Raw genomic sequence first — 16,654 nt, 5'->3', positions numbered from 1 at the left:
TTATTTGACACTTGTACTTGATATCTATGCACTAATATGTGCCTGCATGATCATGTATGAGACCCTACATGTACTAGCAGATGTCTGTGAGCTTTTGGGACATGTATGACATGCATACACCTTGTTTTTGGCTACAAATCAGCTGCTAGTCATTTACAACCTGCAAATTTTTAGATTGTATGTATGTACCCTGGCAGTAAGGTTGCATGATACATGCTTAAAGCAACTACATGGTCTATGTACTGACTGATGTACCTATGGGTTATGCCACATGTTTGTGGGTGGTTTTGAGATGTTGATGGGCTGAAATACTCTAGTTTTAACAATGAAATTGTTGCAGAAAATTGTCATAAACAGTCAAAGTTTGCAATTAGTTAGCTAGACTTGTTGGCTTGCAAGTAGTCACGCATTGTTTGCAACATGGCAAATGCAGATAGAACCGACAATATAACCCAGATACTGGGGGGGAAAACTTGATAGCAATAATTATGCCATACGGAAGTTTTGCATGGAGAACTTTTTGATAGGTAAAGGATATTGGGACTTGGTGACATGTATTGAAGCTGAACTTGAAATTCCAGAGAGGAATCCTACAGTTTATCAGAGATGAGCGCATCGAGCTTGGTTGGAAAGAGCTTGCAGGGTGCTACACTAGTTATCTTTGTGTATCTCGGATGCTATGGTAATGCAGATCATGCATTGTAAGTCACCCCAGCAGATGCATGGAACATATTGATCAGTTACTATGGCACAACTACCAGTGCCACAAAGATACAGTTAAAGCAGAAATTCAACAACATGGAGAGAAAAGGCAAATCTATATAGGATTATGTCACATAGACTAAGACTATTGCAGATCAGCTGGCATCCATTGGCACATAGGTTGAGGATGAAGACATGGTTGCAGTGACATTAAATGGTTTGGGATTTGAATATAAGGCATTTGATACTTGCATCTCTGTGCAAGCTGAAATGCCAGATTTCAATGAGCTAGTTGCATTGCTTATCCATGAAGAGGTTAAACTTGGATTGGCTATAGGTTCTGGCAGCTCCAAGAAGAAGGACGATGTCTTTTATTCGAATCAACGCGGTTGTGGTAGCCGTGGTAGAGGTTATGGTTTGGTAGAGGAGGGCAGCGGGCAGCAAAATGTATCTTATGGTCATAATAACCAGCAGGGTTCAAACGCAAGAGGAGGTGAAAATTTCAGAGACAGGGGGAGATCTAGCCCTAGAGGTAGAGGCTCCTGGCAGCAGCAGCACCCATTTGACAATCCTAATAAAGATAAGGATTGTCACTATTGTGGAAAGTATGGTCATATTGTCAAGGACTACTGGAAAAAGCAGGGCAATCAAAGAGGCAAACAGCATGGACATTATGCATTGTCCAGTTAGGCAGAAGATGCATATGGGGATAGACTGTTTGTCATGACATATGTGAAAGATAGGGCTGCTGAGAAGTCTTATGAGGATGCAGTTTGGCACATTGATTTAGGGGCATCGAATCATATGATGCCTCATGGTGACTAGTTTATTGACATGGTTCCTGAGAAGAATGGCTATGTATGCACAAGGGATGACATGCAACATAGCATAGAAGATGGCAGGAAGAAGAACTTACATGATGTACTACATGTCCCATCAATTACTAAAAATCTATTGTTTGTTGGTCTGAGCAGAAATTACAAGTCCATTTTAACAAGCATGGATGCTTCATTGAGGATTTTGGGAATGGATGCAAATTGATTGCTCGGAGTCATAGGAATGGCAGGATGTTTACTCTTGATGCCACTTTGCCATGACTGAAATCATCAATGTTTGCCCATGGCTCTGGCACAGTTAGAGACTTGAAAATATGGCATAAAAGAGTGGGACATGTGAATCTTCAACAGTTGCAAATGATGCAGAAGAAACAGCTTGTGACAGGTTTCCCCAAGTTTTAGTATATTGATATTGGTCATGTCTATGGTGCTTGTCAGATTGGTAAATAGTTGAGGTTACCATTTGTCAGACATGTAAGAAATAGTACGCGATCGTTGCAGTTAGTTCACTCTGATGTGTGGGGCCAGCTCATAATGCATCTATGGGAGGCTCCACATACTATGTGACATTCATTGATGACTTTAGTCGCTATACTTGGGTTTATATACTGAAAACAAAGGATGATGTGTTAATTGTTTTTCAACAGTTAAAAAAGAAGATTAGGGAATTTGATTGTTATATCTCTTGCTTGAGATTTGACGGCAGTGGGGAGTATGTGTCAAATGAGTTTGACAATTTTTTGGCTGAAAATGGCACACATAGGTAGCTTACATGCAACTACACTCTACAACAGAATGGTGTAGTTGAACGGAAGAACATGGTATTGATGGAAGCTGATCGGGTAATGATGAATGAGAAGAGTATGCTGCTCTATTACTGGGCTGAGGTTGTTATGACAACCATGTATATCTTGAACATGACTCCCACTACAGGTATTCATGAGATGACACCATTTGAGAAACTATATGGCTACAAACTTGATGTTAGTCACATGAAAGTATTTGGTTGTCTTGCTTATGTGCATATCCCTGATGAGACGAGGAAAAAGTTGGATTTGAAAGCACATAAGTGTGTCTTTATTGGATATTCGCAAGGAGAAGAAGGTATACAAATGCTATGATCCCTCTACTCGGGATACATTAGTGAGCAGAGATGTTATCTTTGATGAGATAGCCACTTGGTATGCATCACTGGCTACAACGCCATCTGATATGCCTTCTACACATGTTTCTATAGTTGATTTGCAGTAGAGTATTGCAGTGATAGACCCTAGTGGTATGACGATATCTCCATGGACAGGGCGATTGTGGAGCTCTGGCTCATCGTCCACTAACACCCCTATGTCAGTGAGGGGGAGGTATGATGTGGCAGACATCAAAGGAAAATAAAAATTCATTGATGATACATCTGGTGTGATGACACCTGGCAGGATGACATCAGGCTATGACTCAGCTGACAGTCTAGACAACGAGCTTGGTATTCCGACAGTGTATATGCCTGGCACCATAGGTAGAACATGTACATTCCACCTCATGAGAGAGGGAAATCGAGTAGTGCGCCATAGCTTAGACGATCGCAGAGAGTCAGGTACCCTATGGATAGACTGACATATAGTGGTTTTTCTACGAAGCATTTTGCTTACATGAAAAAGGTGATAGAGGTCAAAGAGCCTGCTACATTTACTGAAGCAGTGATGGATAAAAATTGGTGCACAGTTATGGATGAGGAGATAGATGCTTTGGTTAAAAATAGTACTTGGGATCTTGTGCCATTGCTAGAAGGAAAGAAGACCATTGGCTACAAATGGGTCTACAAGATCAAATGCAAGTTGGATGGTAGTGTAGAGAGGTACAAAGCCAGGCTGGTTGCTAAAGGATATGTTCAACAATATGGGTTAGACTATGAGGAAACATTCAGCCCTGTTGCCAAGATGGCAACCATACGAATAGTGATTTGTTGAGTGTTGAAATGACTTGTTTTTTGGCTGATTTTTGTTGCTTTTGAGAGCTGAATGGTTGATTTTATGGGATGATTGATTGATTAGGAAGTGGTTTGAGAGTGTTTTGGATGATAATGATTGTGTTTTGGAAGTTCATGATGCTTGTTGGTGGTTTTGTGATATTCTGATAGGTTCTGAATGGTTCTGTATACCTTCTGTTTTGCTCTGTTTTGTTCTGATTGTCTTCTGTAAGGAGGGATGGAGTATTGATTGATGAAGAATGAGATATTGTGAAAGTTTAGTGAATGGTTTGTGAGAGTTTAGAATGGTTTGAGTATGAGTTATGAGGTTTTGATAACCTTCTGTAATCTTCTGTAGGTCTTCTTTTCTACTTCTGTTCTGTTCTGTACTGTAACTGTTCTGTATGCTTCTGTAAGTGTTCTGTGGGATGTATGTGTGACTTTTGGGGAAAGTTTTCTAGCCTTGGAAAGAGGTGAATACAAGTGCAAAAGAGCTGAAAGAAGTGGAAGAAGTAGCTGCTGAAGACTCAAGAGAAGACTAGAGTGAAGTGACAGTAGTGAGCTGTGAAGAGACACTGTAGTGGCTCTGGTGACTCTTCATATCAGACATACCTCTTGGGAGGAGTATCCACGACCTAAGAGTGATTATTGAGAGTAATTTTTGAGAGATTGTAGTGAGGATATGATGTATTATTGATGGAGTGTGATAGAGAGAGTCAGAGATAGCCAATTCTACTGAAACAAAGTGATTGTATATGAGAGATTGAGAGAGAAGACTATGAAGATATTGAAGATGAATACTATGTGATGTATTTCCATTCAAAGATGGTGTATTTCTTTGCTTTCTTTGTTCTATTGATGGATTTTGTGAAGATGTTGAAGAATATGGTTGATTCTATTAAAAACCGTGGGAGATTTACATGATGCTGTATGAAGATTTGTTGTGCTTGGTGTTCTTTTCTTCATTGTGATCATATGAAACATGATAAACAAGCTTGTTGATGTTACAAGATAGATTTTCTTGCAAGAGAATTCCTTTTTCCTTGGTGTTCCTCTCGGGGCTCCATGTTTTTGGTGCGCAGCCGGGGAATCTTGCCATCAACAAGCACCAGAAGAGGCTGAAAATGAAGGAATTGGCATTGCCAAGAAGAGAAGAATTCAATGGATGATTGTAAAGTTCCTTCTTCCACTGAAGAGTTGGAATTCCTCATAATCAAAGCCACTTTCCATAAGAAGTTCATCCCACAATGGCGGAAACACATCACCATCATGATGCATGCTCTATGTGGTGGATAGTTTCCTCTTCCTATTGAAGCAGCAGAAACTTGCATCTTGGTGGCAAACTGTTTGGGAACAAACTGAAGAGCAGAAACAGAGAGAATGAACATCCATGGAAGATTTGGCATTCATTGAGAAGTTTCCAGACAACATCAAGTGGGAGATTGTGAAGAAACTTCAGGAGTCTTGGTCTGTAGAGGTTCACAAAGACAAGAAGGAAAAGAGTTGGAATTTGTTCGTGGACGCTCAACAGCAAGATACATGGGATGCTTGGTGTACTGATAATCTTCTGTTTGTTCAATTAGCAACCCACTGGAAGTTGGTAGACAGAGTGTTTTTCATAACATACACTATTGAAACCATCAGAAGCTGGCATTACTATAATGATGGCACCACCACAATGCTCAGACGTATGCATTTTGACACCTTCAGAACCGAATACCTTCCTCTGTGCAGTGGCATGAAAGCAGAATTCAGGGACGTTGAAAAGAAAGAAGTAGAAGAAATGTTGGCAAGAGAGTCCTCCAGAGACTGAAGCCTTCTGTTAACCCTCTGTGGAGCACTAACAACATAGTGGAGCCAACCCCCTGATGAATGACGCAATAAAAAGGCAAGCGTTAGAACGAGTCCAGAGGTACGTGAGAAGAGAGAAAGCAAAAATTAGAGCCGAGAGCGAGCTCGCAGCAGAAGCCGCCTTTGACGCCCTTGCGGAACTCTTTACAGAAGTCCCAATGGCACATCAAGCCCTTCCTCCTCCTGCTGGAGGTCCACTTCCAAGCCAGATCCGTCCTGGAAATATTGAAGATAGACCAGCGAATGTAGTCCCATTGCCAGTTTTTAAGGGAGAGTACAATGAAGACCCCGATCTTCATGTAGCAGAGTTTATGGTAGCATGTGTGGCTAACAATGCCAGAACCCCTGAGCATTGGTTAGCAATATTCCCCGCCACTTTCAAGGGTGCGGCGTTTCAGTGGTACGAGAGACAAGCAGCAGGAACTTTTGGCACATGGGACGACCTGAAGTTGGCCTTCCTCACTAAATTCAGGCGTGAAGGTTTTGAAGAGCGGATGAGAGAGGAATTTATGAACCTAAGTCAGTCCTCTGGAGAAAGAGTAGAAGCCTATGTCTCACGAATGGAATCCATCCTGAAGAGATGGACTAACCATAATCTAGATGATGGCATTCAAAAGGGGGTATTTCTCAGAGGATTACAACCAGAAGTCCGTAAGTTTGTGGAGCTACAAAGACCAGGCACACTACAAGCTGCAACGGAAGGTGCAAGACTGTACGATGAAGTGGAAGCTCGATTAGCGATGAATTCGGGAAGAGGAGTCTTACCTCCTCTGATGCCAGGAATGATGTACCCACCAAATGCAGTTCCAGGGACTGTTCCCTATCCCTACCAACAGATGCCCCCGGTATCACAGTACAGTGCACCAAATCCACAGTGGCCACAATCCATGCCTCAAATGATGGTTCAACCACAACAACAATGGTCCCAACCAATCTCCTCAATGCAAAATCAGCAGCAACAGTGGAACCCTACCAACTGGAGTCAACAGCCAACAGTTCAAACAGGAGCTCTGAATCAGAACCAGAACAGAGACCCCTCTGTACTAGCCCAATCCGTTTATGCAGTGATTACAGAGACTCCTCAAAACCCTTCTGCCAGTACGTCCGGAGGAGAAAGCTTGAAGGATTATTTATCCAACTCAGTTGCAAACATCAAAAAGGAGTTGATGGATGTGATTACAGAGCAACTACAGACGCTGAAAGTGAATACCGCTAGCATATCCAACGTTGCAGGAGTAGGAAGAGATGTGATGCGGTCAAACACTTGGTGTGGTAAGTGTCATCAAGCAGGTCATTTAGCCACTGAATATACACGAAAACCAACCATCCCTGGAGCCTTCTGTTCCTACTGTTTGCGGAAGAACCATACAGAGGACATTTGCTCTCTGAAGGAGATGCATGATAGGAGAAGAAAGGAAGAAGACGCAAGATTTAACTTGTTGGAATCCAAAATGACAACACAAGATATTGGACCCAAGCCTAGAGAGTTTGGTCCTAATTTCGGACCCAGAAGATTTCCTTCTCAAAGTTACAGAGGCAGACAGTCTGGCGGTGGTCAGAGATAAGAAGTGGAGTGTTACAGATGCGGAGAAAAGGGCCACATCTCACCAAATTGTCCAAATCCTCGAAGGTCAGTGGATTACAAGCCCTTATGCAGTCGATGCAAAGGAGAAGGCCACACTGCAAAAGACTGTCCAAGTCCAGCCCCAGTAAAAAACAGTGCTACTGATAGTCCGTCCAAGGCTCAAGAGCCTACCTCCAATTTGGTGGAATTGGAAGTTGCTGCCATCACGCGTGCAAAGCAGAAGGAACCACCTATCCAGAAAGAGAATAACCCTCCTGCCAGAACAGTGAAGTTCAATCTTCCACCAGAAGAACAGAACAGAACAGAGCCTAACAGTGCCGTACAGAGCACTACAGTGCCACAGAGAGTTACAGAGACAGTTACAGAGACAGGACCAGAGGTCCAGGATACAGAAGAGGAGGAAGTGCCACAAGTGGCAGAAGAAGTTCCTGTAATTCCTCTGTTGGAAGAAAGAGGGAAAATGAAAATGGGTGTTGCCCCATTCCCTAATCGATTAGAGAAGCCAGTGGATCCTATTAAGGAATACGATTTGGTCAGAGATCTAGATACCTTTAAACCAAACCTCACATTGCGACAATTATTGATGTTGTCTCCGAGTTGCCGAAAAAGGTTCAAAAGTATACTGACAAAAAGACGTGGTTTAAGGATTGCTCCCTCAACAGTGACAAAGTCCAACAAGGCTCCAGAGCCTGTAAAAGAAGTGGATGTGGCTAACGCTTTCCTAGATCCGGGTACTCCAGAGACTGGCGTATGGATAGAAGGCTGCTTCATTGCAAATGCACTAATTGATGGTGGTTCATCAGTGAACATTATGACGGATGTGACAATGAAGGATCTAGGCCTACAAGGTGTGCAACCAACCCAATGGCTCATCAGACTGGCGGATCAGAGTAGAATCAAGCCTTTGGGCATTCTTCCATATGTGAAGACTACAGTGGCTGGAAAAGATTATTGGCTGACCTATTTGGTGGTGAAGCCAAACTCTTATGGTACATCCTATCCTCTGTTACTGGGCAGACCATGGCTTTTTGAAGCCCGAGCAAGGACGGATTGGTTCAAAGGAACCTTGACCTTGGGTAGAGGACCCAACAAAGTGGTGCTGAAACTGTATGGTTCTCAGAAAGGACATGGATCCACCTCCTTGGAATTATCTTCTGATTCCCCTAACGAGGCTACAGATGGAATATCAGCAGACGAAGATGTTGTCAAACAGATCCTTCCCAAGAAAACAATGGCACATTCTTTAACAGTGGATACTGTAAGCCGACTTCCAAAAGATGCAAAGCCATTATCAATGGGTGAATACTTCCTGCCTGAACCAGGCATGACTTCTGAAATCACTTCTGACAGTGAGATAGAAGCATGGATGTACTGCTCTCCCTGTTACATGGCCACAGCAGAAGCAGAAGCAGAAGCAGAGACAGAGACAGGAGAGGAACTAGAGAATCTGTTCTTCTGTTACAGAGCTCCTACAGAGACAGAAGCAGACGCAGAGACAGAGACAGAGACAGAAGAGGATGAATATGATATGGACGAAGAAGGTGATGAAAGTGAGCCAGAAGAGTCTATCCCACCTGAAGAGGATACATTTGAAGAAGAAGTTCCAGAAGTATTAGAAGCCGATGAGCTCATGCTATGGGACAGAATGGCAATGGTACCATTTGGTCTGGTAAATGGATCTTCTCATATGCAAAACCTTTATAAGAAATGGATTAAGAAGAGCAAGCCGTCTTTTAAGTGTGGCTCCTGCCGTCCTAACCTATCCTTGCCAAAGAAAGATGATGATGATGCACCGTGCCAACAAGCACCAGTCCCACCAACCCAACAGGCATCAGAGGGTCCCTGTTATGTGACGTTCCTGGATGTGTCATCATCAGAAGATGAGTCTTCAAGCCACGAGGTAATTAATTTTGAAACCAAATCCGAAACGGCGCTTATCCCATTCCAACGTCTTAAGGAGCAACCTAAGTCTCCACCAAAAGAAGAAGTTGGTTCTAGTGGGACATCAGAAGAGGACATCACTCCCTTGAAGGAGTCAGATCTATATCCAGAAGCAGTCCGCGGGACCTTCATCCGTGAAGTAGAAGGTGAAAGGCAGTTAACCTTTGTGGATTCAGAAGGCACTGAACGCCACTTGAAGGTGGGTAGCAGTCTCCCAGAAGAGGAGTTGTCAACTTTGTACAACTTGTTGAAAGAGAATTTGGATGTGTTTGCATGGTCTTACAAAGACCTAAAGGGGATTGATCCCACAATATGCCAACATCATATTGACTTGGAGCCTGATGCCAAGCCAGTACGGCAACGACAGAGGCGAATGAACCCGAATTATTCCACATTGGTGAAAGCGGAGCTGTTGAAGCTTCTGGAAGCCGAGTTCATCTATCTAGTGGCAAATAGTGAATGGGTTTCACCCATCGTGGTTGTACCCAAGAAGAATGGCAAATTGCAAATATGTGTGGATTTCCGAAAACTTAATTCCAAGACCAAGAAGGATCATTTTCCTATCCCTTTCACAGACCAACTATTGGACACAGTGGCAGGACATGAACTTTATTCTCTTCTGGATGGATTCAGCGGATACAACCAAGTCCAAATCGCAGAAGAAGACCAATCCAAAACAACCTTCACCACAGAATGGGGGACCTACGCTTATCGAGTGATGCCATTTGGGCTCTGCAATGCCCCTGCTACTTTCCAACGAGTCATGATGGCTGCATTTCAAAATCATCTGCACGACTTTATCGAAGTATATTTGGATGACTTCTGTGTCTATAGTTTGATCAGTGAACACTGGGACCACCTGGAACAATGCTTTGACCGATGCCGGGAGTATGGGATTTCCCTCAACCCCGACAAATGCATCTTTGGGGTCTCTTATGGAGTTCTGTTGGGCCACATTGTCTCTGCACAAGGGATATCAACAGACCCAGCAAAGATCGAAAAGATCGCAGCTCTGACAGCACCCACCAACCTCAAACAGTTGAGGGGATTCCTAGGCCATGTGGGTTACTACAGAAGGTTCATAGCCCATTTTGCAACAAAGGCAACTTCCTTGCACAAGCTTCTGAGGAAAGATGCAGAGTTTACTTGGACGGAAGATTGTGACAAAGCCTTCCACACTCTGAAGCAGTGTCTGATAGAGGCACCCATTCTGCAACCTCTTGATTGGATGAAAGAGTTCCATGTACACACTGATGCATCAATTGAAGGCTTAGGCGCTGTCCTCTGCCAAAAGGGCTCCTCGAAGTTGGATCAACCGATCTATTATGCAAGCCGAAAAGTCACTGATAGGGAACAGAACTATACAGTGACAGAGCTGGAGTGCTTGGCAATGGTGTTTGCCCTGGAGAAGTTTCGCCATTATCTCCTATCTACCCACTTTAAATTTTATGTGGATCATGAGGCCCTGTCCTTCTTGATGAACAAAGCATATGTGAAAGGACGATTGATGAGATGGTTCCTTCTATTCCAGGAGTTTGATTTTGAGGTGATTACTAAGCCTGGTCGTTCCCATGTTCTGGCTGATCATCTGTCGCGTATCCCACAAACTGCAGACGAGGAGCAGGATGATCCAGACCTCCCTGATGCTTCCCTATTCTTGGTGGAAACTGTAACTCCGTGGTATGCAGACATTGCTAATCTGTTGGCAACCCAACAGTACCCTCCTGGTATTTCTAGTCGGGAAAGGAAGAAGCTTATGTTAGAATCAGCCCCCTACACCCTGCTAGGCGGTGCATTGTACAAGAAAGGCAAAGATGAAGTGCTCCGAAGATGTGTTGCAGGAGAAGAGATTGGGATTGTTTTGAAGGCTTGCCACGACGAGCCATGTGGAGGTCATTTTGCAGGAGAAGCTACAGCCAGGAAGGCTCTGCTAGCAGGATATTGGTGGCCTACCATTCATAAGGATGCCTATGATTACTGTAAAAGATGTGATGCTTGTCAAAGAATGGGGAAACCCACCAAGACAAGTGCCATGCCATTGCAACCTATCCTTCCTTTGAAGCCGTTTGAGAAGTGGGGCATTGACTTCGTAGGTCCGATCGACCCTCCTACCAGAAGGAGACAGAACCGATACATCCTCGTATGTACAGATTATGTCACAAAGTGGTGCGAAGCTAAAGCCCTAAAGCGGGACGATGGTAACAGCGTGGCCCTGTTCATGTACGAGAATATCATCACCCGTTTTGGCAGTCCCTTAGAGCTGGTAAGTGATAGAGGCACTCATTTCCTTAACAAAGTCATGGAAGAGTTGACAGAGTTGTATAAGATCCGCCATCGCAAGTCCACTCCTTATTACCCCAGAGCCAATGGCCAAGTCGAAGTCACGAATCGCATCCTCTGCTCGATTCTGACAAGAACAATTGCCGCACATCGTCGTGATTGGGACGATCGATTTACAGAGGCCCTCTGGGCGTACAGAACCTCTCATAAAGCAGCAACGGGACAGACACCTTTCCAGTTGGTGTATGGTACAGAAGCAGTTTTTCCTGTTAAACTGGAACTACCCTCTTTGAGAGTGGCGATTAAAGAGCGTTTGGGGGATGATGATTCACTGCAACGCCGTCTCCTGCACTTGGAATGTTTGGACGAAATTCGTCGGATGGCTCTACAGTGCATGGAAGCCACGCAAGCTCGACGCAAGGCTTACCATGACAGCTTCATCAAGCACAAGGAGTTCAAAGAAGGTGATTTGGTCCTAGCTTATGATTCACGCTTTGGCAAGTTTCCTGGCAAGCTCCAGCAGCGGTAGATGGGCCCCTATAAGGTACTTGCAGTCAACCCTAATGGCTCTGTCCAAGTGCAGACCGTTGATGCCTTTGATGATCCCTTTCTGATCAATGGATATCGCCTGAAGAAGTACTTCCCTCCTTGGGGATTTTGACAATTACGGACACTTGATCCTTTCCCTCATTGGCGCGGCACTGTAATTGTTATGATGCTACTTCTGATAGCCGTTCTTCAATCACTCCAGATGAAGTGGACGCAACCCTCTGTCCCCTTACATTCCCCTTCCAACTTTGATCTCTTATCCTCTATTTTCCACCAGCGACAGTGGCGAGGTGGGTTCTGACAAATGGTAGTTCTACCATTCCCTTGCTCAATTCGAAAGAAAAAAGAGAAAAAGAAAAGAAAAGAAAAGAAAGTAAAAGAAAAAAAGAAGAAAAAAACAAAACATATCGGTCATGGGAGAAAAGGACTTAGGTCCCTGTCATGCCGACCTATTCTTCGAGAAAAGGTGGAAACACCCTCGGGAATAGGGGAAAATAAGAAAAAGAAAAAGAAAAAACAAAGAAGAAGGAAAAAAAAAACAAACAAAACAAAACAAATTTGTTATGAGAGAAAAGGAAGCAATTCCCTGTCATAGCAGGCCTCGTTCCAAGAAAAGGTGGTAAACACCCTTGGGCGAGAAGCTGGCTGTGGAAAAGGTGGTAACACCCAGCAGTCCAGAAAGTGGATTCATTAATTGATATCCCTAGGATCCAATTCCGACGCTGCCTCCCTTGGTACGCTGTGTCCTGGGTCTCTTTGCAAAGTGACTACCTGTCCTCTAGCAGACGACATATTCCTATCCAACACAATGTTCGATTTGATGGCTACCTCCCTGGGTACGCCTCTTCAACAACTGATGACACGATCTTCCTCGACAACCCCTTGAGTGATGTGAGCTTTCATCCTAGCCGGATGGGGAAGTGAGTATAGGCTGCCCCTCTGTATCTATCAACCGGGAGTGAGACAGAGGGTGGGGCGAGAGACCAATCTTTTTCCTTCAAATCAAATGAGAGGTGAGAAGTGTGAATGAAGTGTTGCACCCACGGGATGGGCCTCTCAAAGCACAAAGCACAATTCGTTCTGTGCACTGCACCATAAGGCTCCCTGGCCTTCCTTCTCGCACCGTATGCCGGCACAGGGCGGGATGCACTGTTGCACCATCAAATGCGCACAAGGCATACAACCTTTGCACAAGTGCTTGTGAGGATTACATCAATGGGTTTCAGGAAAATGCTGCCCTTCTGTATTTATCAACAGAGAGTGAGACAGAGGGTGGGTTGAGTGTGACTGGAGTTTCTTCAATCAATTACCGAGAGGTGAGATTGAGGGACGTTATGACACTTGGAGTCAGGTATGTTCCAGTTTCCCTATGTACCCACGGGATGGGTTTTTACCGTCATCACAAGACACATCACCCTGTTCTGTACACGGCACTGTAAGGCTCCCTTGCCTTTCTTCTTGCACCTATGCCAGACGGGTTGGACGCACTAATGCACCATCAACTGTGCACCCTGGCATACTCCTTTCTACACCATTCCCCCCTTGTCGATTCCTCAACCGGGTATGAGATACGGGTTTCAATCCTTTTTCCTTAAGTGATATTAGTCATGGGGCGAATGACTGTTCTTTCATTCCAATTGAGTGACTGTGAGTTGAGTGTAATATCCCTCATCATCGACAACGAATTTCCTACGATTCCTTCCATCAGCTACCTCCCTGGGTACTGCTGCGTGGTCCCTGCCATGACGAACGTGTGCTGAGAAGATGTCTTGGTCCCTCCAGCGCCGACAACAACACCGGACGTGCCGTCGACATTCAACCTTGATTCTTGACGAAACGGGCCAAGTTCTTCTAACCCTACACTTTGGTTTTTTCGTGCCGGTCATGTTTTAAGTGTGGGGAAGTTAGTGGATGGTCTGTGGCATGGTCCTAGGTCCCTGTTGCTCGGTTAACCCTATCCGTTAAGGTCTTAAGTGTGGGGACGCGTCCCTGCGCGTCTACCGTGCATATCCTTTGCATATGTCTTATCTTGCTCATGCATGTATGCCATGACTTGCTTTTACCCTCCTGGGGTCCCTTCCCACCCACCCGGGTATGTTCCACCCACCCTTGGGGCTGTTCCCCTGCAGTTTTCCTTCATTCCCTGATTTTAAGGTCCTGCCATGTGAATACACCCTACGTTTACTAAAATCCAAATCCAACCTTATAGGCCTGTTCCTCCCTTTGAATTGATCATTTTTCCTTTTTAGCTACCCCTGTTCCGGTGCTCGGTTTTTGAGTTATTAATTTTTGAAGCATTTTATACAATTTAGCCGGTTTTCCATGAGAATGCGCTTTTCTTGCTTCGAAACCGTGATCTGACGTCATAGCCCTGACCAACGCTTTTCCCCTAACATTTTTCCTTTTTATTCCGCATCATTTAGATACATGGTTTGTCCGTTATTAATTTTTCGGGTTTTTCACGACTTTTTCGTACGTATTTTTGACATCTTTCCATGTGAACCTGCCCTGTTTGCATCGGAATTCCAATTTGATTTGACAGCCGTGTCCACTGTGCCTTCCCCCACCTTTTTCCTTTTTCCTCCACCCTTTTTCGACTTCTGATTTTTACTTATTAATTTTTAAATGAGTTTTCGGGAGTATTTTTGGAGTTTTTCACATGTGAACCCCTCCTATTTCCACCGGAACTGTGTTTTAACATGATAACCCTGTGCCATTCCTTTCTGCGGACATTTTTCCTTCTTACTGCATGTCATTCCGGTGAACGATTTGTCAGATATTAATTTCCGATCCCATTTTTGGGTTTGTTTTTTGGGTTTTTTTCATGTGAACGCGTCTTACCTCAGTCGGAATTATGTTTTGATGTGATCGGATTGTCGGGCACATCTTTTTGCACAGTTTTCCTTTTTTCCACACCTCATTCCGATGCACGGATCTTTCGATATTAATTTTTAAATTGCGTTTTTGGTTCGTTTTTTGTGTTTTTGCACGTGACTGTCCTTTACTCCTCCCGGAACCCCCGTCCCATATTTTTCTTGTTTCCCCCCTGTCGTCCTGCCCACTTTTTGTTTTTACGATATTTCGTTTTGACGTCCGGATTGGGAGTTATTAATTTTTCTTTCTTTTTACGTTTTTTCTCGCGCTCGTTTTGCGCGTGAACGCGCCCTTTTTCGATTTTACGAATCTCCACGCGCCTCGGTCGTGTCCGCAAAACCCGTACCGTCTTCCCGGTGCCATTTCAATCCCGTCACGGCAAATTTTTTTACCCCGCCCCGCGCACGAGCGCGGGACGGGGGTACGCGCCTTTGTCCCCATCCCATGGACCCCCCATGGGCCTCCCATCCCTTCCCCCCATCTGACCACCCCATGGCCCCCCCCCATGGGCCTCCCCCCACCTCTTCCCCCCCAACTGCCCACCCCTTCCCCCCAACCGTCCTCTTCTCTCTCTTCTCCCGTCCTCTTCTCTCTCTCTCTCTGTGCGTTCTTTCTCTCTCTCTTCTTGCCTCTTCTCCCTGCCCCCCGCAGTGCTTCTCCTTTCTCCCCCCACTCCCTCCTCCTCCTACATTCCCCCCTCCTCCTACTCCTCCTTCCCCTTCTTTTCCCTCCATTGCTTCCACCTCCCTCTCCTCTTCTCCCTGCCTCCATCGCCTCTCCCTTCCTTCTCTCTCCTCTCCCTCTCCTCCTTCCCCTCCCCTCACTCCTTCTCCTCCTCCCTGCGCCTCCCCCCACGCCTTCTCCTTTCCCCCACGCCTTCTCCTCCTTCCCCTCCCCTCACTCCTTCTCCTCCTCCCTGCGCCTCCCCCCACTCCTTCCTCCCCCTCTGCTACCATCCCCCGTGCCACGCCTCCTCCACAGCGCCAGCTCCCTCCTCCTTCGTCTCCACACCTCCGCCGCCCCCCAGCGCGTCCTCCTCCCTCCTCCTTCGTCTCCACACCTCTGCCGCCCCCGCCTGGTTGACGCCGCGATGCCCCTCCTTCGTCCCCTGCCTGCGCCCTGTCGCTGCCGTGCGCCGCCGTCGAAGCCTCTCCCTCTGCCGCCGCCAGAAGCCGCCGACACGCCGCCACGCCGCCAGAAGTCGCCGGCTCGCCGCCTACAACCACCCCCACCTCTCTTCTCCTCCACCACCCCCACCTCCTCCTCCTCCTGCTCTGCCTAACCCATCCTAAGGTTAGATTCTAACCTCAGTTCAAGTATCACTAACCTAAGTTAGATTAAACACTAACCTAAGTCACCCTTTAACCTACCTTAGGTTAATAACTAACTTAACTAGACTTAGGTTAATAACTAACCTAACTAGGGTTAGTCCCCTAACCCCTAACCTAACCCCTAGTTAGTTTACACCCTACTAACTTAACTAACCTAGACTTACCCTGACTAACCTAATTGACTTAGTCCACCCTAGACTAACCCCGACTAACCTAATCAACCTTGACTAACTTAACTAGACTTAGGTAGACTAACCTGACTTACCCCCACTAACCTGACTTAATTGACTTATGCCTAATTGACTTATGTGATTAATGTGATTTAGGCGACTTAATTAATCACTACATATATTTTTCCATAAAAAATTTCAGAAAAATTTCTAAAAATTCATTGTGCTTTTTGCCAATTTTTGGAACTTTGTCTGCTAGGAATTGCCTACCCTATAATTTCTGAAAATTCCACATTTCCTAAATTTACTCCTAAATTGCCAATAAATATAGAAAATTCATTTTAAAATTTGTAAAAAATTCTAAAAAATTCTAAAAACATTCTCAAAATTTTCCCTAATCTCCCTTGCTCATTTTCCATTTATTCAAACAAAAAAAATCACAACTAAAAATAAAACAAAATAAATAAAAATAACAAACCAACATAAACCAAATTAACACATCTGCTAAGGTGTTCTCATTGTTGTTTCACCAGTGTTCTTTGCTTTTCCTTTACTGGAATTCTTCCGTGCGCATT

Source organism: Lygodium microphyllum, chromosome 19 (genome assembly GCF_053477565.2).
Source record: "Lygodium microphyllum isolate KBCC chromosome 19, Lygodium_microphyllum_v1.1.10, whole genome shotgun sequence".
NCBI lineage: Eukaryota > Viridiplantae > Streptophyta > Polypodiopsida > Schizaeales > Lygodiaceae > Lygodium > Lygodium microphyllum.
Note: the sequence above shows the minus strand (reverse complement) of the source record.